A 26,394-nucleotide genomic window follows, 5' to 3' on the forward strand; every position below is an offset into this window, starting at 1 on the left:
ATGTTAAGAGATATTAAAAAATAGTGATTATTATTTCCTTTCATTTTTGATGTTATTTTTATATTTCAGTGGTTATCTTCTTTTGGGTTTGATGAAGGACAGTAACTATCTTGCTTTTTCCAGGGTGTAGTTTCCCTCCTTGTATTGGAGTTTTCCTCCTATTATTCTTTGCAGAGCTGGGATTGTGGAAAGATATTGTGTAAATTTGGTTTTGTCATGGAATATCTTGGTTTCTCCATCTATGGTGAATGAGAGTTTTGCTGGGTATAATAGTCTTGGTTGGCATTTGTGTTCTCTTAGAGTCTGTATGAGATCTGGCCAGGATCTTCTACCTTTCATGGTCTCTGGTGAGAAGTCTGGTGTGATTCTGATAGGTCTTCCTTTATATGTTACTTGGCCTTTTTCTCTTACTGCCTTTAATATTCTTTCTTTGTTTAGTGCATTTGGGGTTTTGATTATGATGTAACAGGAGGTTTTTCTGCTCAGGTCCAGTCGGTTTGGAGTTCTGTAGACTTCTTGTATATTTATGGGTATCTCTCTCTTTAAGTTGGGAAAGTTTTCTTCCATAATTTTGTTGAAGATATTTGATGGCCCTTTAAGTTGTAAATCTTCACTCATCTATGCCTATAATCCTTAGGTTTGGTCTTCTCATTGTATTCTGGATTTCCTGGATGTTTTGAGTTACAGGCTTTTTGCATTTTGCATTTTCTTTAATTGTTGAGTCCATGGTTTCTATGGTATCTTCGGCATCTGAGATTCTTTCTTCCATCTCTTGTATTCTGTTGTTGATATTTGTATCTATGGCCCCTGATTTCTTCACAAGATTTTCTATCTCCAAAGTTGTCTCCCTTTGAGATTTCTTAGTTGTTTCTACTTCTGATTTTAGATCCTGGATGTTTTTGCTTAGCTCCTTTGCTTGTTTGTTTGTGTTTTCCTGTAATTCTTTAAGAGATTTTTGTGTTTCTTCTATCATGACCTCAGCCTGTTGACCAAAGTTCTCCTGTATTTAAGTGATTTTTGTGTTTCCTTCTTATTGGCTTCTGAATTCTCCTGAATTTCTTTCAATAATTTTTGTGTTTCCCTTGTAAGGGCTTCTAACTTTTGATCCATTTTATCCTGAATTTCCTTAAGAGATTTATTTATGTCCTTCATGTGTTCCTGTAACAGCATCATGACCAGTGATTTTAAATCCAAATCTTGTTTTTCTTTTGTGTTGGGGTATCCAGGACATGCTGCTAATGGAGAATTGGGTTCAGAGGCTGCCATATTGCCTTTATGTCTGTTAGTAATGTTCCTATGTTTGCCTTTTGCCATCTAGTTCTCACTGTTGTTAGTTGGTCTTGTTGTCAATGCTGGACTCACCAGTGCAATCTGCCTCTTCCCAGCTGGTCTCCAGTTGCGCAGCTGACCTCCTGCACTGCCTGGAGACTGGCTCAGGCTGTTGTGTCCCTGGCTGTTCCAGATCCAGAGGCTCCTGCCACAGGCCTCAGGACTGGATCCTCTGCTCTGCAGGGCCAGACTCACTAGAGCAAGCTGCTTCCTCCCAGCTGTCCTCTGTGTGCACAGCTGGCCTCTTGCACTTCCTGGAGACAGGGTACAGTGGCCCAAGCTGTTCCCGATCCCGAAGCAGAGACTGGAAGGCCAGAGGCCTCAGGACTGGATCCTCCGCAGGGCCTGACAAACCAGAACATACTGCTTCCTCCCAGCCGCCCTCCGGGTGCACAGCTGGCCCCTTGCACTTCCTGGAGATGGAGTGCCATGGCCCAGGCTGTCCCTGATCCCAAAGCAGAGACCAGAAGTCTCCTGCCAGAGGCCTCAGGACTGGATCCTATGCTCTGTAGGGCTGGACTCACCAGAGCGCCAACAGCCCCAAACTTATAGACACAATGAAAGCAGTGCTAAGAGGAAAACTCATAGCTCTGAATGCCTCCAAAAAGAAACTGAAAAGAGCATACACTAACAGCTTAACAGCACAGCTAAAGGTTCTAGAACAAAAAGAAGCAAATATACCTAAGAGGAGTAGATGACAGGAAATAATAGAACTCAGGGTTGCAATCAACCAAGTAGAAACAAAAAGAACTATACAAAGCATCAACCAAAACAGAAGCTGGCTGTTTGAAAAATTAACAAGATATATAAACCCTTAGCCAAACTAACCAGAGAGCAGAGAGACAGTATCCAAATTAGGAAAATAAAAAATGAAAAGGGAGACATAACAACAGATACTGAGAAAATCCAAAAAATCATCAGATCCTACTACAAAAGCCTATACTCAACAAAAGTGGAAAATCTGGAAGAATTGGACAAATTTCTAGACAGATACCAGGTACCAAAGTTAAATCAGGATCAGATAGATGACCTAAACAATTCTATAACCCTTAAAGAAACAGAAGCAGTCATTAATAGTCTCCCAACCAAAAAAAGCCCAGGACAAGATGGGTTCAATGCAGAGTTCTACCAGACCTTCAAAGAAGACTTAACACCAATAGTCTTCAAACTATTCTACAAAATAGAAACAGAAGGAACACTATCCAACTCATTTTATGAAGCCACAATTACTCTGATACCTAAACCACACAAAGACCCAATAAAGAAAGAGAACTTTAGACCAATTTCCCTTATGAATATTGATACAAAAATACTCAATAAAATTGTTGCCAACCCAATCAAAGACCCATCAAAATGATCATCCATCATGATCAAGTAGGCTCCGTCCAAGGGATATAGGGATGGCTCAATATACAGAAATCAATCAATGTAATCTACTATATAAACAAACTCAAAGAAAAAAATCACATGATCATTTCATTAGATGATGAGAAAGCATTTGACAAAATCCAACAGTCTTGGAAAGATTAGGAATTCAAGGCGCATACCTAAACACAGTAAAAGCAATATATAGCAAATCAGTAGCCAACATCAAACTAATTGGAGAGAAACTTGGGAGCAATCCCACTGAAATCAGGAACTAGACAAGGCTGTCCACTCTTTCTCTACCTGTTCAATATAGTTCTCAAAGTCCTAGCCAGAGCAATTAGGCAAGAAAAGGAGGTCAAATTGATTCAGATTGGAAAGGAAGAAGTCAATGTATCACTAATTGCAGATGACATGATAGTATACTTATGGGACCCCAAAAATTCCACCAGAGAACTAAACCTGATGAACAACTTCAGCAAAATGGCTGGATATAAAATTAACTCAAACCAATCAGTAGCCTTCCTATACTCAAAGGATAAAGAGGCTGAGAAAGAAATTAAGGAAATGACACCTTTCTCAATAGCCACAAATAATATAAAATACTTTGGTATGACTCTAACCAAGCAAGTGAAAAATCTGTATGACCAGAACTTCAAGTCTCTGATGAAAAATTTGAAGATCTCAGAAGATGGAAAGATCCCCCATGCTCATGGATTGGCAGGGTTAATATAGAAAAAAAAATGTCCATTTTGCCTAAAGCAATCTACAGATTCAATACAATCCCCATCAAAATTGCAACTCAATTCTTCATAGAGTTAGAAATATAAATTTCCAAATTTATCCAGAATAACAAAAACCCAGCATAGCAAAAACTATTCTCAACAATAAAAGAACTTCTGGTGGAATCACCATCCCTGACCTCAAGCTCTAGTACAGAGCAATAGTGATACAAACTGTATGGTGTTGGTACAGAGACATGCAAGAAGATAAATGGAATAGACTTGAAGACCCAGAAATGAACCCAAATACATGGTCACTTGATCTTTGACAAAAGAGCTAAAACCATCCAATGGAAAAAAGACAGCATTTTCAACAAATGGTGCTGGGCCAACTGGCAGTCAACTTGTAGAATGATGCAAATTGATGCATTCTTAGCTCCCTGTACAAAGCTAACATCCAAGTGGATAGAGGACCTCCACAAAAAATCAGATGCACTGAATCTAATAGAACAGAAAGTGGGGAAGAACCTGAAGCATATAGGCACAGGGGAAACTTTCATGAATAGAACAGCAATTGCTTATGCTCTAAGATCATGAATTGACAAATGGGACATCATAAAATTGCAAAGCTTCTGTAAGGCAAAGGACACTGTCAATAGGACAAAATGGCAACCAAAAGAATCAAAAAAGATCTTTACTAATCCTACCTCTGATAGAGTAATACTACCCCAAATATACAAAGAACTCAAGAAGGTAGACTCCAGAGAGCAAAATAAGCCTATTAAAAATTCGGGTTGCAATACCCATCAAAATCCCAACTCAATTCTTCACAGAGTTAGAAAGAGCAATTATCAAATTCATCTGGAACAACAAAAAACCCAGGATAGCTAAAACTATTCTCAGCAACAAAAGAAAATCTGGGGGAATCAGTATCCCTGACCTCAAGCAATACTACAGAGCAATAGTGTTAAAAACTGCATGGTATTGGTACAGTGACAGGCAGGAGGATCAATGGAACAGGATTGAAGATCCAGAAATGAACCCACACACCTATGGCCACTTGATCCTCGACAAAGAGGCTGAAAACATCCAATGGAAAAAAGATAGCCTTTTCAACAAATGGTGCTGGTTCAACTGGAGGTCAGCATGCAGAAGAATGCGAATTGATCCATCCTTGTCTCCTTGTACTAAGCTCAAATCCAAATGGATCAAGGACCTCCACATAAAGCCAGACACTCTGAAGCTAATAGAAAAGAAACAACCCTATTAAAAAATGGGGTACAGAGTTAAACAAAGAATTCTCACCTGAAGAACTTCGGATGGCGGAGAAGCATCTTAAAAAATGCTCCACTTCATTAGTCATTAGGGAAATGCAAATCAAAACAACCCTAAGATTTCATCTTACACCAGTCAGAATGGCTAAGATTAAAAATTCAGGAGACAGCAGGTGTTGGAGAGGGTGCGGAGAAAGAGGAACACTCCTCCACTGCTGGTGGGGTTGCAAATTGGTACAACCACTCTGGAAAGCAGTCTGGCGGTTCCTCCGAAAACTGGGCACCTCACTTCCAGAAGATCCTGCTATACCACTCCTGGGCATATACCCAGAGGATTCCCCACCATGTAATAAGGATACATGCTCTACTATGTTCATAGCAGCCCTATTTATAATTGCCAGATGCTGGAAAGAACCCAGGTATCCCTCAACAGAAGAGTGGATACAAAAAATGTGGTATATCTACACAATGGAGTACTATTCAGCCATTAGAAACAATGAATTCATGAAATTCTTAGGCAAATGGATGGAGCTAGAGAACATCATACTAAGTGAGGTAACCCAGACTCAAAAGGTGAATCATGGTATGCACTCACTAATAAGTGGTTATTAACCTAGAAAACTGGAATACCCAAAACATAAACCACACATCAAATGAGATACAAGAAGAAAGCAGGAGTGGTCCCTGGTTCTGGAAAGACTCAGTGAAACAGTATTTGGCAAAACCAGAACGGGGAACTGGGAAGGGGTGGGAGGGAGGACAGGGGAAGAGAAGGGGGCTTACGGGACTTTCGGGGAGTGGGGGGGGGCTAGAAAAGGGGAAATCATTTGAAATGTAAATAAATTATATCAAATAAAAAAAAAGACAAAAAAAAAATTCGGGTTTAGAGCTAAACAAAGAATTCTCAACTGAGGGGTACTGGATGGTTGAGAAACACCTAAAGAAATGTTCAACATCCTTAGTCATCAAGGAAATGCAAATCAAAACAACCCTGAAATTTCACCTCACACCAGTCAAAATGTCCAGGATCAAAAACTCAGGAGACAGCAAATGCTGGAGAGGATTGGAGAAAGAGGAATACTCCTCCATTGCTGGTGGGATTACAAGCTGGTAAAACCACTCTGGAAATCAGTTTAGCAAGTTCCTCCGAAAACTGGACACAGGACTACCTGAGGACCCAACTCTACCACTGCTGGGCATATACTCAGAAGATGCTTCAACATGTAATAAGGACACATTCTCCAGTATGTTCGTAGCAGCCTTAATTATAAAAGCCAGAAGCTGGAAAGAACCCAGATGTCCCTCAACAGAGGAATGGATACAGAAAACGTGGTACATTTACACAATTGAGTACTACTCGGCTATTAAAAACAATGAATTCATGAAATCCCTAGGCAAATAGATGGAACTAGAAACTATCACCCTGAGTAAGAAAACCCCGTCACAAAAGAACACACGATATGCACTCACTGATAAGTGGATATTAGCTCAAAAACTAGGAATACCCAAGATACATCTCACAGACCACATGGAGCTCAAGAAGGAAGGCCAAAGTGTGGATACTTTGATCCTTATTTGAAAGTGGATCAAAATACCCATGGCTCACATCAAACCAATAGAATGAACATAGCCTCCCCAATGGAACACCTAGAGAAAGGACCCAAGAGCTAAAGAGGTTTGCAGCCCTGTAGGAGGAACAATAATATGTTCCAACTAGTACCCCTAGAGCTCCCAGGGGCTAAACCACAAACCAAAGAGTACACATGGAGGGACCCATGGCTCCAGCTACATATGTAGCAGAAGATGACCATTTCAGACATCAATAAAAGGAGAGACCATGGATGCTATGAAGGCTCAATTTCCCATAATAGGGGAATGAAAGTAAGGAAATTGGGGGGAGGGGAAAGCAGGCAGAGGGGGGATGGGATAGGGAATTTTCAGAGGGCTAGCATGGAAAGGGGATACCATTTGAAATTTAAATAAAGCAAATATATAATTAAAAAAGTAAAATGCACACACACATACACACACAAAGTAGGCTCCTACTCTCAGTGATTTAGTAAGGTATGTCTTATATGGTGTATTTTTACAAACTAGGAACTAAGGAAGGAAATTAGAAGGAAGGGCTACCTGAAGGAATGGTACATAGAAGAACACAGACTTAAAAGAACAAAAGAGATAAAGTACTGTGTTGGAAATGGTTTAGGCAGGGGACACAGGAATTGGAGAGATGAGGTCACAGGTTGAAGGAAGGGCTATATGGAATAAAGGAAGTATTTAAAAAAATGGTTAGAAAGCAAGACTTGCTAATCAACATAATAGCACATTGAGAAATAACCAACTGCACTCTGAACGATTCGAGAATCATTTCAAGGAGGATGGGAGAATAGATCTCGGGTAGTGAAAACCTGTATAATTACTTAGATATGATGGTAGGAGACTCATGCATTAACTATGTGAGCAGAGTATCAAACTAGCCTTAACTTGCTCTTGTACTGGCTATCCATATGTCTAGCTCTAACTTTAACATCTGCCAAAATCTGGTACCAAATAACTTACTGAGATGTAAGTTATGGAAGCTTGAAGGTCAAAAGCATGGTGCCAGCTTCTGTTTTCATCTGCTGGTAAATCACAGCCTTGTAGTTCACCAAACATAGCACAGAAAGTCACATGGTGAGAAGCTCAAGCCCCCATTTTAGCTCAGCTCATGCTTGTCTCCAAAGGCACTAATACTTTCATGGGTGGGGGGCCTATACTTTCATGCCACCACGTGATCTATCAAGGACCGTTAATATTTATTTGAGGATAAGCACTTGGGAGGTATGTTCAAAAGTATTGCAGTGCCTTACATAATCACCTACTATGTCGCCAGATTAATGCATATATCTAGACTCCCTCAAACTAAAATCATAAACCCTTTGATCCACCCTCTCTCCTCTCTGTTCTGTGCTTCATACTCTGTCTGAAATACACATCAATTTTTTCTAGCTTTCATCCCTGAAAGCCAGTCTAACACCCTATCAGTTGAGCTAGGCTAAACTAGGTAGACCTTAGCGAATCCTCAGAGGTCAGAGGAAATCTGTTTCAATCCTTGCTCCCATTCAGCTATTCAATGAGTCAAAATTAGTATTTAACTACATCATCAGTGTAGTGTGAACAATAGCAGCCTGAAGGCTCATAATGATGGCCAATTGCCAAGGTGACTTTGCACTATACAGAAAACACTAACAAACTAAAAGAATTGTTCTTTTCCAGAGCATAAATTTTCCAGTTCCTTAAAGAAGGTTAACGATACACCTCTCCCCCCAAGAAACTTAAAGCACATAGAAAGTGTGACCTTTTGCTGATTATTGACAAGTCTGTGGCACTAACTTTCCCAACACAACACCAGATGCAGAGGGTGGAGGACCTGCTTGAAGCTGAGCACAGTTCTAACCACCTTAAAAAACAAGCATCTCCAAGGCCTTTCAGCCTGACAGCCTCCAGTGAGTAGGAACTTGATGATGGATATGTTCCTTAACCAGTCTCCTGGCTGGAGCCACAGAGGACAATGCTCAGTAACAAGATCTCAAAAAACCTCTGAAAACCGGCCCGAGAATTGTGGCTGCAGCAGCCCCAGAGTCCTCATCCATGAGGAATTTTGCCCTTGCCTGGTGCCATCCTAGCTGATTAAGAAGCAGACAATTTACTCTGCATAAGAGAAAGTTTTCTTTATAGTCTAGGAAGAGACTTTCCCTTAGAGTTAACTAACTCTCCACTGATCCACACTGAGGGATTTTAGAATTCCATGATGCTGTTAGTGCACACTGATTGTTGTTCTCGGTCTCTGTTACACAAGGTGAATTAACCCATTTGCTGAGTTTTATGGAAAGAGACTGCGGATTTGTTACATTAAAGTGCTGGGATCAAAACCATTTAGGAGTCTAATGCGGGAGCCCCTAAACTCGACCTGCAAACCCGTGCTCTGGGGACCCATCCCTGAGTGCACTCTCCGGCTTTAAGAGAACCTATAAAACTACCACCTTCCAACTTTGAAAGCTCTGGCTACTGGGCTAACACTAGGAGATATAGAACCTTCAACATGGCTGCGAGGGGAATATCTCAGACTGTGAATGTCAACCCAACAACTGATCAAGAAAGTCAGAAACTGGAGTTTTTACATTGTTTTCTGAACCTGTAATGTGTAAAACATCCACTAGAAAGAGATTTTGTTATCAGTGCCTATGGGATACCAGCATTTTTTCAAAATTCTCTCAGCTTCAATAAAGCATGCATTCCCAGATAAAATATTCAGAGATCAAATGCCATAGCTTTGACTTGTGTGCATGATTATAGATATTATACTAGTTCATCATGACCCATAAATTACAAGCTTCTCAAGGTGAACCTCATTCTCTCCTACAATCCATACAGGATGTAATTTTATATTTCATCTCTAATTTGGTAGGAATTTTTATTTTTTGTTTGTTTGTTGCTTAATGAATCATTGTACTCTGAAGTTTGGGAAATGTGGAAGAGAAAGAAAAGAGGAATCGTGACTAAATGCTTTATATTCACATGGTGTCTTTCCCAGCTTTGTTTTAGTAGCTGTGGTAACATACATGACAAGAAGCAACTAGAGGTGGGGTTTGTTTGGTTAATTAAGATATAATTCCAGAATACAATCCATCATGCAAGGGAGACATTAGTGGTAGGAGCTTGAGGCAGCTAGTTATACCATATCCAGTCAAGGTCAGAGAGAAACAAATATATCCATGCTGCCTGCTTTATAGCGTTCTTCTCTTTTACACAGTTCAGTACCTACTGAACCTTAGACAGCCTAGGAAATCACACCACCCACTATGCAACAGGCCTTAATACATCAATTAAAAAATAAGCCAATCTTCTACAGATATGCTCATAGACCAACCTGGTCTAGATAATTATTCATTACCTATCTCTTTTCCTGGGTGATTCTAAATAGTGTCAAATAAACAAGTTACCAAAGTATCTGAGCCTAGAAATGATTAGTGATAAGAAAGAACTGTGAGTGTAGTTGCACAATCCTATAACCCTTAGAAAAAATGCCTCTTTAATAAAAAAATAAAGATAAAAGAAACCATGCTAAGTTAAGCTAAGCACCACCTGCTACATCAAATGCAAAAAATTAAAACAACTTCATTAGTTATAACACATTTAAATGAGTCATATTTTGATATGGTGTAGAGAACAGCCCTAATCTGTATGTGCTTGATGTGAATTTCTTCAAAAACACAATCTCTGTCATAGTTCTTCTGGGAAATGGAAGTTGGGCTGTCATAGAGTACTTCCCTAAAGTACCATATCACTCTGAGCACTTGGAAAATCAGTGATGGTGAAGACCTAAATGTTGTCTGTGAGGGCACCATAGACCTGGAAGAGATAGAAAAGCACAGATGAGAAACTGCCCTGTGTTCTGAAGTAAGAGCAGAACAGTAATTAACTAAAAGGGACTCCAATGTGATCAGAAAATATTTCAAGCAAGGGAGAAATTCTCTCTCTCTCTCTCTCTCTCTCTCTCTCTCTCTCTCTCTCTCTCTCTCTCTCTGGTTTTTTGGATTTGTTTTTTTTTTTTTTGAGACAAGGTTTTTCTGTGTAGCCTTGGCTGTCCTGGAACTAGTTCTCTCTGTAGATCACGCTGGCCTTGAACTCAGAAATCTGCCTGCCTCTGCCTCCCAGAGTACTGGGGTTACAGGCGTGTGCCACCACCACTTGGCTGAGAAATTCTAAAATGGATGCAATGTGGAGAAAAGGAAGAGAGGAATGAGCATGTAAACTCCATTCACAGTCCTCAGTGAATATGGCAGACACTTGGTGTCTCCTCAGCCAGAGCTCAGACTCAATGCAAAGATAGCTTCAGACTGAGGAACTAGTATCTTATCACATAATAAACCAGCACAGTGCTTCTAAGTAATGAGAAAACATTAAATGATAGAATGTGCTAAGTAAGGTAAAGTTCTCTGCCTATGTTCACAGTGAGAATCCTCTCTGCTGCCTATGAAAAGAAGGGTATGTAAATTTTTTATAGAAGTTTCTCTAGCGAGTAGGTACTTATCCAACTGCATCTTCACATTATCTCTACCTGTGGTGATGAACTAATACCAGTATTACAAAAGTTCCCCTAGCCTTGATTTGCTTTTCTGGGAAACGAGATTAGAACAATTCCCAGCCCTTCCACCTGCACCACGGGGTGAAGGACACTTTCAGATCAATGCATTGCTGCTCCAATTATGACTTTTCTTTACAAAGAGGAAGGTTTTATCATCTATTTCCACATGATTCCCTTTCCAGAGGAATACTCTCTAATCCACAATTTGGGTCTACATGCCATGTTCTGCCTGAAAGATCAGTGTGACTTTGGTGAGAGGGGAATTTGAATGAACAGTTCTAGAGTGCTGGCTCCACAAGACATCCATCCACAATTTATTCCTTATGCCCCAGATAGCATTTCATATGAAGGGTAACACAAGGGTGACAGAAGAGTGGCACAGCGGTGACACAAGGGTCAAGCAGGGGTCACACAGGGTCACACAGGAGTCAAATGAGTGACACTGGAGTAACAGGGGTCACACAGGGGTTGCACAGGAGGGACACAGGGTGACACAGGAGTCACACAGCTGATACAAGGGTAACACAGATATTAGCCCTCTACCAGATGTAGGGTTGCTGAAGATCTTTTCCCAATTTGTTGGTTGCCATTTTGTCCTTTTGACAGTGTCCTTGGCCTTACAGAAACTTTGTAATTTTATGAGATCCCATTTGTCAATTCTTGATCTTAGAGCATAAGCTATTGGTGTTCTGTTCAGGAACTTTTCCCCTGTGCCCATGTCCTCAAGGGTTTTCCCCAGTTTCTTTTCTATTAGTTTCAGTGTGTCTGGTCTTATGTGGAGGTCCTTGATCCACTTGGAGTTGAGCTTAGTACAAGGAGATAAGAATGGATCAATTCACATTCTCCTGCATGCTGACTTCCAGTTGAGCCAGCACCATTTGTTGAAAAGGCTATCTTTTTTCCACTGGATGTTTTCAGCTCCTTTGTCGAAGATCAAGTGACCATAGGTGTGTGGATTCATTTCTGGGTCTTCAATTCTATTCCATTGGTCCACTTGCCTGTCACTGTGCCAATACCATGGAGTTTTTAACACTATTGCTCTGTAGTATTGCTTGAGGTCTGGGATACTAATTCCCTCAGAAGTTCTTTTACTGTTGAGAATAGTTTTAGCTCTCCTGGGTTTTTTGTTATTCCAGATAAATTTGAGAATTGCTTTTCCTAACTCTGTGAAAAACTGAGTTGGGATTTTGATGGGGATTGCATTGAATCTGTATATTGCTTTTGGCAAGATGGCCATTTTAACTATATTAATCCTTCTAATCCATGAGCATGGAAGATTTTTCCATTTTCTGAGATCTTCGATTTCCTTCTTCAAAGACCTGACATCCAATTAACCCTATTTAAACAAGTGGGGTATAGCTCTAAACAAAGAATTTTCACCTGAAGAAATTCAGATGGCCAAGAAGCACCTTAAGAAATGCTCAACATCATTAGTCATTAGGGAAATGCAAATCAAAACAACCCTGAGATTTCACCTCACACCAGTCAGAATGGCTAAGGTTAAAAACTCAGGAGACAGCAGATGTTCACAAGGATGTGGAGAAAAAGGAACACTCCTTCACTGCTGGTGGGATTGTAAGATGGTATAACCACTATGCAAATCAGTCTGGCAGTTCCTAAGAAAACTGAACATGACACTTCCGGAGGACCCTGCTATACCTCTCCTGGGCATATACCCAGAGGATTCCCCAGCATGCAATAAGAACACATGCTCCACTATGTTCGTAGCAGCCTTATTTATAATAGCCAGAAGCTGGAAAGAACCCAGATATCCCTCAATGGAAGAATGGATACAGAAAATGTAGTATATATACACAATGGAGTACTATTCAGCAATTAAAAACAATGAATTCATGAATTTTTTAGACAAATGGTTGGAACTGGAAAATATCATCCTAAGCGAGGTAATGTATTCACAAAAGAATACACATGGAATGCAATCACTGATAAGTGGATATTAATTAGCCCTGAAACTCTGAATACTGAAGATACAATTAGCATATCAAATGATGATTCCCATGAAGAAGGAAGAAGAGGGCCCTAATCCTGGAAAGGCTTGATCCAGCATTGTAGGGGAGTACCAGGACAGAGAAAAGGGAGGGGGAAAGATAGGAGAATGGATGAAGAGAAGAGGACTTATGGAACATATGGGGAGGGGGAACTGTGAAAGGGGAAAGCTTTTGGAATGTAAACAAAGAATATAGAAAATAAAGATATATATAAAAAAGGGTGACACATGGGTCACACAGGGGTGAAACACAGGGGTAACACAGGGGTGACACAGGGGTAACACAAGGGTAACACAAATAGGGGTAACACAAGGGCCCAGAATTACTGCTTTGTACTTTGCACTTAGCTGAATATATCCAGAAGTGTCCATAAATGAGCACCACATACTTCTGAGAAATCTGGGCCAAGAAACTTCTATGGTATCTCAACACCCAAGGAGATGTGCTCAGAGGTACATATGCCTCAGGCACTCCTTGGGATCCTTTCCAAAAACAAACAAACAAAAACAGATGCTTAATAATAGACAAGAAAGAAAGAGTATATTTTAGTTGTGGATAGACCACACATAATCAAAAGGGATTCTATAAATTTAAACCATGGTATAAGAAAACAAACAATGGTATTTTCAGACTTTACAAGAAACTGCTGCAATAAGTGCTTGGAAGGAGCATTCTATATTTACTTTATTTGAAGACAGCCAGGAGAGTAATCTGCATCAGCACACTGAACTCCTCCCAGGGCTTTCTAAGAATAACAACCCCAGGCTCCACAGCTGTGAGATCTAACCCCATCAAGAGGCAGTTGAACAGCAAGCCACATTTTGCAGGGCAGGAGGTAAATTCCACAATGTGTACTCTTCAGTGAACAAAACCAAAAGAATTCCAAATTTCTATTTCTAAATGTAAAATGCTATGCATCCCATTGTCAATGGCCCCTAGGTCTGGACTATCATCCCTTTCAAGACATCTAGGTTCACATATTGTTTTTTATTTCAAGAGAAACTTGATCTTTAAATTCCTGAAGGTCTAGAGAGTATAAACAGTGTTATCTGGGATTGCCATGCATTGATCCAAAAGGATTGCTGGTTATTAGCAATCACTGTGTAGGCAAGAAGCTCTCAAAGGCTGGAATTCAAAAATTGTTCCCTCTTTGTTGGTTGCCGTTTTGGCTTTTTGACACTGTCCTTTACCTTACAGAAACTTTGTAATTTTATGAGGCCCCATTTGTCAATTCTTGATCTTAGAGCATAAGCTATTGGTGTTCTGTTCAGGAACTTTTCCCTTGTGCCCATGTCCTCAAGGGTCTTTGCCAGTTTCTTTTCTGTTAGTTTCAGTGTGTCTGGTTTTATGTGGAGGTCCTTGATCCACTTGGACTTGAGCTTAGTACAAGGAGATAAGAGTGGACTGATTTGCATTCTTCTGCATGCTGACCTCCAGTTGAACCAGGACCATTTGTGGGAAAGGCTATCTTTTTTCCACTGGATGGTTTAGCTCCTTTGCTGAAGATCAAGTGACCATAGGTGTGTGGGTTCATTTCTGGGTCTTCAATTCTATTCCATTGCTCTACCTGACTGTCACTTGCAGATTTTAACACTATTGCTCTGTAGTACTGCTTGAGGTCAGGGATACTGATTCCCCCAGAAGGTCTTTTACTGTTGAGAATAGTTTTAGCTATTATGGGTTTTTTGTTATTCTGGATGAATTTGAGAATTGCTCTTTCTAACTCTATGAAGAACTGAGTTGGGATTTTGATGGGGATTGCATTGAATCTGTATATTGCTTTTGGCAAGATGGCCATTTTTACTATATTAATCCTGCCAATCCACAAGCATGGAAGATTTTTCCATTTTCTGAGGTCTTCCTTGATTTCCTTCTTCAGAGACTTGAAGTTCTTGTCATACAGAACTTTCACTTGTTTGGTTAGAGTCATACCAAGATACTTTATATTGTTTGTGGCTATTGTGAAGGGTATCATTTCCCTAATTTCTTTCTCAGCCTGCTTATTCTTCGAGTATAAGAAGGCTACTGATTTGCTTGAGTTGATTTTATAATCAGCCACTTTGCTGAAGTTGTTTATCAGCTGTAGGAGTTCTCTGGGGGAGTTTTTTTGGGGGTCACTTAAGTATACTATCATATCAGAGGGCTAATATTGAATAAATACAAAGAACTCAAGGAGTTTGACTCCAGAGAGCCAAATAACTCTATTAAAAAATGGGGTACAGAGCTAAACAAAGAATTTTCACCTGAAGAATTTCTAATGGCTGAGAAGCACCTTAAGAAATGTTCAACATCAATAGTCATTAGGGAAATGCAAATCAAAACAATCCTGAGATTTCACATCACACCAGTCAGAATGACTAAGATTAAAAACTCAGGAGACAGCAGGGGTTAGTGAGGATGTGGAGAAAGAGGAACACTCCTCCACTGCTGGTAGGATTGCAAGCTGGTACAACCACTCTGGAAATCAGTCTGGTGGTTCCTCAGAAAACTGGGCATGACACTTCCAGAGGACCCTTGTTATATCACTCCTGTGCATATACCCAGCGGATTCCCCAGCGTGCAATAAGGACACATGCTCCACTATGTTCGTAGCAGCCTTATTTATAAGAGCCAGAAGCTGGAAAGAACCCAGATGTCCCTCAATGGAGGAATGGATACCGAAAATGTGGTATATTTAGATAATGGAATACTACTCAGCAATTAAAAACAATGAATTCATGATATTCTTAGGCAAATTGTTGGAACTGGAAAATATCACACTAAGTAAGGTAACTTATTCACAAAAGAACATACATGGAATGCAGTCACTGATAAGTGGATATTAGCCCAGAAGCTCTGAAAACCCAAGACACAACTCACATATCAAATCATTCCCAAGAAGATGGAAGGAGAAGGCCCTGGTCCTGGAAAAGCTTGATGCAACATTGTAGGGGATTACCAGGACAGAGAAGTGGGAGGGGGTTGATTGAGGAATGGGCAGAGGGAAGAGGGCATATGGGACTTATGGGGAGAGGGGGCAGGAAAGGGAAAATCATTTGTAATGTAAACAAAGAATAAAGAAAATAAAATTTTAAAAAATTGTTCCCTCCATGGAAAGAATGCTATACTTGTGGTCAATGTCTGAGCCTGAAGAACTGAAGTTTTAAGAAAAAAAATTAATGATGCCTATATTTTCTTTCTTCTTATGTGATTTAATAAGTGTTTTCTCCATTTTTGTCAAATATTCACTTGAAATAAGACCAATAGATAGGGGTTGATTATTCACAGAACAACAATATACAATAACATAAAATATAGATGGCAAAAAAAAGAAGCAGGGAAATCAACAAGAGTATGCCTGACCAACTGTCTTCACTCAAGTTAGGTTTAAAATGGAAGAGAGGGAAGAGGGGACGATGCAAGGAGAAGAGGAGGAGGAACAGGTGGAGAGAGAATGAAGAGACCGTTATAAGGAGAGTGAGAAAGAGTGATTACAGGGAAGAAAAAAGATGAAAGGGCAAGAAGGAACAAAGCAGAGTCAACTGCCCAGAATAGTCCTGACACCTGTTGACAGGTCTAAGGAAAAATTAAAAATGGGAAATTGCATCATTACCAGGAAATCTGATGCAAGTAAACAGTCTCAAAAGAAGAAACATTGCTTGTTTTCTCTCATTCATTTGTAAATTTTAGGTAATCCATGGATTCATGAAGCCATATATGAACATATACATGCATTTATAAGGTCTGAAATTATACTTAAGACTGGGGGAATGGAGTGCAGACAAATGTGGGGAAATGGGGTATAGTCAAAGTCCATGATACCCATCACTATCTACAATGAATGTATGACAATAATTTACTTTATGTTTCAGGAGATATCTTTTGTCTTTGACTTCTTACATTTCAACTCTATTCAGTGGTACTATGGTATAAGGAACTCAAAAGAGAAAACTGTTTCTATTTACCACCACTTTCCTGACTTGAAAATTGGAAAACAAGAGGCCATGCTGGACATTGTCACTTTTCTTGCTGCCAATTCTGTGTAGACAAGATTTGAAGACAATAAATAAAGTCTGAAGTGGCTGTCTAAGTTCTTTCCACAGCAGGCCTAGTGCTGTACTTTTGTACAGGAGTGGTTTGGGATTCTTAAGATGTTCTCTGCATACTATCCTTGGTCTGCTTGAGACCAGCAGTGTTTGTCAGCAGTATCTCTATGGGACCTAATGGGCAATGTAGAAAACTAAGCTTTATAAATAGTAGACTGATTAACACTCAAAACCTAATCTTTCAATGAAAGGACAAGAAACACAAACTTCTATATGCATTCAAGCATGAGGCACACATTCTTCAGCAGTAGACAACCAATGGCTAAGATTTACTGCACATGGGCCAAACACTGCCCTTGAAGGACTGCAGTGGAACCAAGTTAGGGCTGTTACCACATAGCATGGAAAAGAAAACATTCAAATAGGGCAAAATGTTATGAGCATTATGCAACTGACATTCCCTTCTAAAGGCTGGGTAGTTTATATAACCTGACTTAAGTGCTTAGGCAGAAACTTCCAAGTGCTGATGGACACAAAGTAGGTAGTAAATACTGATACCCAGAAAGGATCACAGACCTTCAGCCTGTGGGGGAAACCCAGAGCAGATTTCTCCTAAGAGTTAAAAAACAGTAGCCTGATCAGGAGTGCTGCCAATGTGCACACGCAGCCTGCCATCCTCAGAGACTACGCAGTTATACATCTCCTGGTATCTAGGAACTTGTGAAGACTGGAGGATTATTTGGGAATAGAGTTGCTATGGAAAATTGGAAGAGGCAACCAACATGGAATCAAGAAAAAGAAGGAAACACAAGCAGCAGCAGTCCTCATGAATGATCCTTATAGTTCCTTCACTGAGAGGACTTGGGCATAAACGCCAGGAGTCCTGACAGCTCAAACATCCTTTTGGGCACTATGTTGTTTACTTTTCTCCATGCTGGGATAAAACACCTGATAAAAAACAATCCAACAAAGGATTTGGTTTTGGCCCAAAATATACAACACTATTTCCGTCATGCTGGTAAGCGACAGCATGAGGTAACTGGTCACGTTGGACCCATAGTTGGGAAGCCAAGAGAGATGTGTGTTCTTGCTTAGCATGCTGTCTCCTTTATTTCCAGCCCAGAGCCCAGTCTATATAGTGATAAGGCCAGTTGGGTTGGGAATTTTTCTCTCAGTGATCTCTCACATACAAGCTCAGAGGTTTATATCATCAGGGATTCTAGATCCTGCCCAATTGACAACAAAAATGAACTATGTCAGATGTTTTCTAGTCAGAAATCACTCTTCATGCCTACATATGTATACCTAAAGCTATGCCTGAATAATCATCTACGGGTCTTGGGGGCTAGAGATGTGGCTTAGCAGTTAAAACAGCTTGCTGCTTTTCTAGAAGATTACAGTTCAGTTTCCAGCACTCACCTAAGGCAGCCCACAAGCTCTGGTATTTCCTTATTGAGAAGATATGACATTCTCTTCTGGCCTCTATCACTACTGACAGACATGTGGCATATACTCACATGGACATACAAATAATGAAACAATTATCATAATCTTTAATATCTGCATCATTATCACCATTGCTGTGTTTATTATGCCCCTAGCTAAATCATTTCCTTTGGTCTCTGCGTTAGCAATTTCTGAGAATCTGAGGAACAAAGACAGCTGTAAGGGCCCTTCTTTGAGCATGGCAGATGAATAGCACCATCTAGCAATTATGATTTTGGAGACTGTGATTTCTAAAGTTTCTCTAGTGCATAAAAATGAAGCACCTAAATTAGTATGTACTTGTAAAGATTTGGTTTTGAAAATTTCAAGTATGAGCCTTTAAACTTATCTGTTTAAGCTTAAGTGTGAGAAAGGGCAGAACAAGCCACCACAGTCCCTGTTCCTGGCATTCCAGAGGACTCTGGGCATTATCTTTGGCTGACCTTCATGTCCTATCCAGAAGCTCAGGGAACACCAGCTGAAGACCTGGTGCTGGAAATTTCAAATAAGACTTTGGATACCAAAAATCAGCTTATGTCAGGACAGGAAAATATTAGAACAAAATGTCCTTCCCTATCATAGTATTACAGAAGGAGCAAAATGATGGACTTGCTGTCATGTTTTTAACTGAAGCAAGAAAAACAAGAAATATGCCATTTTCTTTCAAAGTATTACTGGCTCCTGCAGGGCAGCTGGGTTCTTTCAACATCCAAAAACTAAATGACAGAACACTTTTCATGCTATTACTAGAATCTGTTCCTTAGTCCCTATGATTCATGTGTTTGTAAGCTAGATGCCCCAGGAATTCTACAAGCATCAACAAGGGAGGAGATATCTATGCCATCAGCAAGGGGAGAAGAAAAGACATAAGCATAAATGTCAAAGCTCTGAGAACAGGGCACTGCAGCCATGGCTTGTATCCTGTCTAGGGGCTTCTGTCTGAAAATCAATTCCATGTTGATCAAAGGACTAAAGTAGGAAAGTATTTATAGAGATGGCAAGTTATATATGTGGGGTGTGTGTGTGTGTGTGTGTGTGTGTGTGTGTGTGTGTGTGTGTGTGTCTATGTGTGTGTGAGAGAGAGAGAGACAGAGAGACAGAGAGACAGAAAGAGACCAAGACAGAGACAGAAAGAGAGAGAGAGAGAGAGAGAGAGAGAGAGAGAGAGAGAGTTTTAACCAGAGACAATTTCATGCAAATATCAGAATATCTAATATTGAATTATTTTTTAAATGAAAGGTGCTTTTCTTGAATATCTAATATGAAAATAACCATTATAAAACTTTAATACATTTTTTAATTCTTTCCTAAGTTCATACATGCACATGGTAACTATTAAAGTTAGCCTTCACCACACATTTCCTTCTCATTCTTCCTAGATCCCTCCCCAGCATCCCCCTCCAACATCTTGCCCCCTATAACTCATCAACTTGTGATACTTTATTGATTACATCAAATAAAAGTTTCTGTAATGAAAAAGACAAGTTGTGCTGATAAAATATGGTGGCCACATCCATTAAAAATCAGAAAAAGGGGTCACTGGACAAAGTTTGTGCTGCCTGTATACACATGGATGTAGGACCATCTCCTGGGACATGGTCCACCTGTAAGAGTCCACACCAGTGACAAAAACTGACTCTGCCTTAGAAGCCATCTACTATCCATAGCTACTCAGCTAGGAACAGGAGCTCATGATACCATCCCCCCATATGCTGGAATGTTGCCTACCTTGAATATAGGCAGTTCTTGGGCAGGCAGAAATGCTATTGATTTCATGAGTGTTATGGTCCTGTCATGTCCAGAAGGATTGTCTCACCCCCTCCTCCCAGCCTCTGATCCTTACAATCTTTACACGTTATAAAATTCTGAGTAATATAAAAACAGATAAGAACAAATTACTAGGATCAGGAACAGCCTGGACCACAGCTCCCCAAGTACAGGCAGTGAAAGAGGCCAGATGTACACCCGGACGCTGGCTGGGAGGAGGCAGAGTGCACTGGTGAGTCCAACACTGCAGAGCAGAGGATTCAGTCCTGAAGCCTCTGGCAGAAGCCTTCTGGTATCCACCTCTGAAGTGGGAACAGCCTGGGCCATGGCGCCCAGTCCCCAGGCTGTGCAGGAGGCCAGCTGTGCACCCAGAGACCAGCTAGGAAGAGGGAGTTTGCACTGGTGAGTCCGGCATTGACAACAAGAGCAATTAACACCAGTGAAAAATAGATGGCAAAAGGCAAACGTAGGAATGTTACTAACAGAAATCCAGGAAATATGGCAGCATCTGAACCCAATTCTCCATTAGCAGCATGTCCTGGATACCCCACCACACCAGAAAAACAAGATTTGGATATAAAATCACTGGTCATGATGCTGTTACAGGAACACATGAAGGACATAAATAAATCTCTTAAGGAAATTCAGGAGAAAATGGATCAAAACTTAGAAGCCCTTAAAAGGGAAACACAAAAATCATTGAAGAAATTCAGGAGAATATGGGTGAAAAGATAGAAGCCAATAAGGAGGAAACACAAAAATCACTTAAAGAAATACAGGAGAACTTCAGTCAAGAGGCTGAGGTCATGAAATAGGAAACATAAAAATCTCTTAAAGAATTACAGAAAAACACAAAAAAGCAAGTGAAGGAACTAAGCAAAATCATCCAGGATCTAAAATCAGAAGTAGAAACAACGAAGAAATCACAAAGGGAGACAGCTTTGGAGATAGAAAACCTTGGGAAGAAACCAGGGCCCATAGATGCAAATATCAACAACAGAATACAAGAGATAGAAGAAAGAATCTCAAATGCTGAAGATACCACAGAAACCATGGACTCAACAGTTAAAGAAAATGCAAAATGCATTCTTTGTTGTTAGAGTATTCTTGGTGATGTTCTCAATGCATCAGAACTCTGCTTCAATTCTGTCACAGAGTGAGACCTGTGAGTATCTGTGCTATTTTGTTGGGATTTCCCCATGAGCTCTGCAAGTATCTAGGTTATTTGGATGGAATTTCCCCATGACCACTCCGTTACTAGTTTTCACATTTTCTATATTTAATGAAGAAAACAAAACAATAATCTTTGGGGAGGTGCATGGGCATGGTCTTGTATGAATATGTGTAGGTGTGTGAGCCATAGGTCAGGATCAGGTGTCTTCCTAGGACACTTTCCACCTTACTCTTTTGAGAAAGGATCTCCTCCTGAACCTAAAGCTTATGGCTTGGATAGGACTGGCTGGCCCAGTGAGCCATTTAACACTGTATTAAGGTACTGCCTTGTTGTTGTTGTTGTTGTTGTTGTTACCCCACACTATGCCTTCTATAGTACAATCCTACCAACATTGCTTGGCTTCTATCTCTACTTTTCACCTAAAACTGTCTTCTGCTAAGTCTGGCTTTTCTTCTCCCATCATCTGCTCATTTGCCTTTCTGATTTTCTCTAACTTTTCTTCTGACACTGGTTTGTTTTTATATCCTAATATTTTAATTATTTTATTTGCTTATATAAATAAATATATATATTATATATTTATTTAAATATTTGTCTTACTTTTGGGGGTTCTACTTTGTATGCATTTTGTCTACATTAACAGTCATAAAATTCATAATCAAACACATTTCTCCTGCCATATATGAACCAGAAACCAGACATTTCCCCATTAGATGATTTTTTTCTCATTATTTTTCTCCTTTTTCCAGTAATATAAATATTTTCCATGTTTTCTTCGCTTCATCCTCTGGGGAGAATTATGAAATGCTTTTTCATTCTATCGCCTCACTCTCAACACCAATTCTGAAGTTTTAATGATGGGTCAGCCGACTGACTCAAGTCAGGAAATTTGTTCATGGGCCCAGATTCCCTTTTCCATGATCTAATGTAGCTTTTCTTTCATTTCTTTGAGAATTAGCTGTCATGCTTATTTTGGACTTTGAAGTTCCCGGTGGCATTTAATTTAGACTTGCAAAGTCTTAAAAGGATAAAATTTGATATGTTCTAGCAGCATTTTAAAACAGAGATTTCTTACTAATTATTGTATATGAGATTGTGTATATTTGTGCATCACATGTGTGCTTGTTACCCACAGTGGGTAGAAGACAGGATTGGATGGATCTCCTGGAACTAGATTTGCAGAAGCCTGGGAACTCTGAGAGCTCATTTTTCTCCTTAGCTTCGTCCATCAGTTCTATGTATTTTTTTTATGACATGTAAGAGTCAACATTTACCTGGAACTGCCTAACACACATTGATTTTCATCAGGAATTGGAAGAGGAGTCATTTGTCATGAAGGTCATTTAGAAATATAAATAATATGAGATTTCTCACTCTTCTCAAGGCTTAAACTGACACCTCTGCATATTTACAAAATAAAAGCCTATGGTTATTGCAAATTATATTTTATGACTTCAAATTAAATAGGTTGTAGCCCTAGAGGGAAATAGCTTCCAAAAATGACCTGCCCCAAGTCTTGTTATTATGAGGATGGGGAGAGCAGTCTTCATGCTTCTAGCAATCAATTTGCTAAAACCTTCTTTCATTCATTTAAATTTGAAAAGGCTGGAACATTTTAGTTGTTCCCAAAAGAGCACAGCTCTCTTTTGATTAGAAGGAAACTCTTGAGGCATTCAGTGGAGACTGAAGTAAGAGAATTGTATTAGTCAGTGTTTCTATTCCTGCACTAACATCATGACCAAGAAGCAAGTTGGGGAGGAAGGGGTTTATTCAACTTACAGTTCCAAATAGCTGTTTATCACCAAAGGAGGTCAGGACGGGAACTCAAGCAGGTCAGGAAAAAGAAACTGATACAAAGGCCATGGAGGGATGTTTCTTACTGGCTTGCTTCCCCTGGCTTGCTCAGCCTGCTCTCTTATGGAACCCAAGAATACCAACCCAGAGGTGGTACCACCCACAAGGGACCCTCCCCCTTTGATCACTAATTAAGAAAATGCCTTACAGCTGGTTCTCATGGAGGCACTTCCCCAACTGAAGCTCCTTTCTCTGTGATAACTCCAACCTGTGTCAAGCTTACACACAAAACCAGCCAGTACAAGAATGAAATGTGAAAGCTCAACTACAGTTAGAGCAGCAATGTGTATAAATGATTAGTGAAGAACCATCTTTTAGCATCACTGACTTGACCTGTGTGGACAAGAATGAAAGTTTGCAGCTGTGCTTAGAGTCCAAGAAGAGCCCAGTGGGCAGACATTGGTGTCAGGACCATGGACAGTGCTCACTGTGCCATCCCTGTGAGATCAAACAACTGCCTTCTCCAACCCATATCAACTACTGAGAATCTAACCTATGCCATTCCAAGATCAACTTCTGGCTCCACAATGAAGGCTCTGATATGATGGTAGGAAGTTGAGATGTCTGGACACCTTGTTCACACGTGAGGAAGCAGAGAGAGAGGAATGCAGAACTTAGCTTGCTATCTGTTTTTTACATAACTATGATACCAAATTTAGGGTCAGTCTTTCCAATGCAATTAATATCATATAGAAGCTCCCTCACAGTCATGATTTGTCTCCTAGGTAATTTTAGCTCATGCTTAGGTGGCAGAATTAACCACCACACTGATTCTCCACCAGGTACTCTCAGTGAATAAGTTGAATAACTGTTGCTGAAGCCTCAGCAATGCCAAATGTTCCTCACCTTTCTGGCAACTGGCAGATGTCTCCAGGGCCATGTAGTTAAGGAACATATGGGAAGTTAGACAAATCACAATGATAAATGATAGCATTTAGAACTGTACTCATACTTTATTACATTACTAAGGTAATGGTTCTTCACTCTTCTCCTTACAACTCCGGACCTTCTTGGTGGGCTTTTTGGTGAATCAGTAACAAATTTTAAAAGTAGAGGCATTAGAAAATCCAGGTGATTTCCCTAGAAATCCTAGCTGTTGTCAAAATCACACACCTCAATACACTGAAGGCACAATATTCAGAGTATGTGTCACTTGGAGATTTCTACTAAGCCTGACATTGTGTATGTTACACTTAGCATCTATCACTTGCCAAAACTTTAGTACGCCACTGTCTCTGTTGGAGTAAACCTTGCTCAACTGCTTTCCACATTCCGTATGTGAGTCTAACTAAGTCTAGGGAACACCTCCCCCATAAAGGCTCAGCAAAGGCTTGTGTGTCCAATATTTGAACATAGAATTCTATTTATTATATGTAATATATAATTGTTGTTTCAATGCCCTATCTCCTATACAGATTATAAAGTTTTTGAAAATAAGGAGCATATCTTGGATATAAGAATCTCTTTGAAGCACATCTAACTGAACCTGACCAGGAAATATCATGCTTATTGAAAAAAATCAAGGTCTCTGACCACACATTGTTGCCTTCTCTTCTAACAGCAGGTATTTTCCTTTACTATTGTTAATACACTGACAATAGTACCAAGAGAAAACACCAAAACATGGCATATAATTAGAAGAATGATAGATGTTTTGGAGTGTAACTGTAAAAGATAAGTGGATAAAATGTGTTGCTATGGTAGCTAGATATCATCATAAACAAGAGTCCTTAAACTGTGGCCCATTCTAATCCTTTTCCTAATATCATATTGACTCTTTATTATTCTTGGGGACTCTTGTGTATCTCAAATAAAGCCAAGAGAGTTCTGAAAATAATCTCTAAATATAACAAACCTACCATCCACAGACTTTGGGAAAGGTGAAGTTTTACACACAGAGGGGCCTATGCATAAAATAAGTTAAAAGAAAGTTTTTTGCTTTAAATTTACTGTAACAAAAATTATTGTCTCTACTCAAAAATGTAAAGAAAAATGTATTTGGGGTATTTTGCTAGAGTCTATGTTTCCTGGAGATCCTCTGTGGTGTGTACTGCATTATCTCATAATGATAAAAGGATTTGTTTCAGTCTTTAACCCACTTTTAATATAGGTAGAATTTTTAAAGAAACTTTATGGTACACATACCTCAAATCCATGGGTCACTTGTGCTTTCTCTTTATGGCTGAACACCATCTCCAGAGTCTCATAAACTCTCTGGAGTCTGGTAAAGAAAGCGCTGTTAAGGAAATCCAAATGGTACATGGTAGATTAATGTACTCTGATGATCTCTTTCTTCCCACTACTATTGAAGACACAAAACTCTAAGACTTGAAATCAGAAGTAAGAGAATATCTATCTACACAGAATTTTGCTTTATTCAATTGTATGCATGGAGATACTTTCTGAAAATTAAATTTATTAATTTAATTATGAATATGAAGACAGCTCCAAAGTGAAGTAAGTTCAAATGGATGATTACTTTAAAATAATAATCATGCAAGCTTACTTGAACTTTGTACAAATAGTGAACAAATAGTCTTATTTCCCTCCCTTACAGCATTAAACTGTTACTTATAAAGGAGATCTTTTATTTGTCAAAATAGGCAGCTTTTGTGAGGCTTCAGTACTATTGAGACTCTAATTAAGAAATACAGTATTGTCTTTCTTGTCTGAACCTGCCTATATGTTGTTACTTCAGAGACAGATGTGAGAAAACAACCCCACATGTCTATATGACTTTTCACAAGTGTTGCCATGGGTGACATTCTTACACAAAAGAGATATCTACCACTGGGAAACTCCCTGAGGCCTTCCTTCCTTATAGCATCTCACTTTGCTTCTGCTGTCCCTGTATATTCTCATACTCTGTTCTCAGTCCCCAGCATTTGTACAGACCATTCTTCCTTCTACAGCCTTTTTTTCTTACATGCCTACACCAATTCATACAATTTTCCAGCTTATAAACATTACCTCACCTGAGGATCCTGCCCTGCCCTTTGTGATCACACAAATTATTCCTGCCATGAGCTCTTATGGAATAATTTATCTACACTTTTGCCATTTGTTACAATTACAACTTGCTATATGTATATAGCTAAGTCATTGTCTGTCTTGGCATTAAACGATAAACTCTAAGAGTGAGGGACAGGATCTCTAGTTGCTATCACTGTTCCCCCAATAGCTGATACATAATAAGTACAGATTTGTTAAATAAAACTAAGGAGAGGAACTATAAAGGAAGATTCCAGATATCAAAAAAAGAA

Source organism: Apodemus sylvaticus, chromosome 13 (assembly GCF_947179515.1).
Source record: "Apodemus sylvaticus chromosome 13, mApoSyl1.1, whole genome shotgun sequence".
NCBI lineage: Eukaryota > Metazoa > Chordata > Mammalia > Rodentia > Muridae > Apodemus > Apodemus sylvaticus.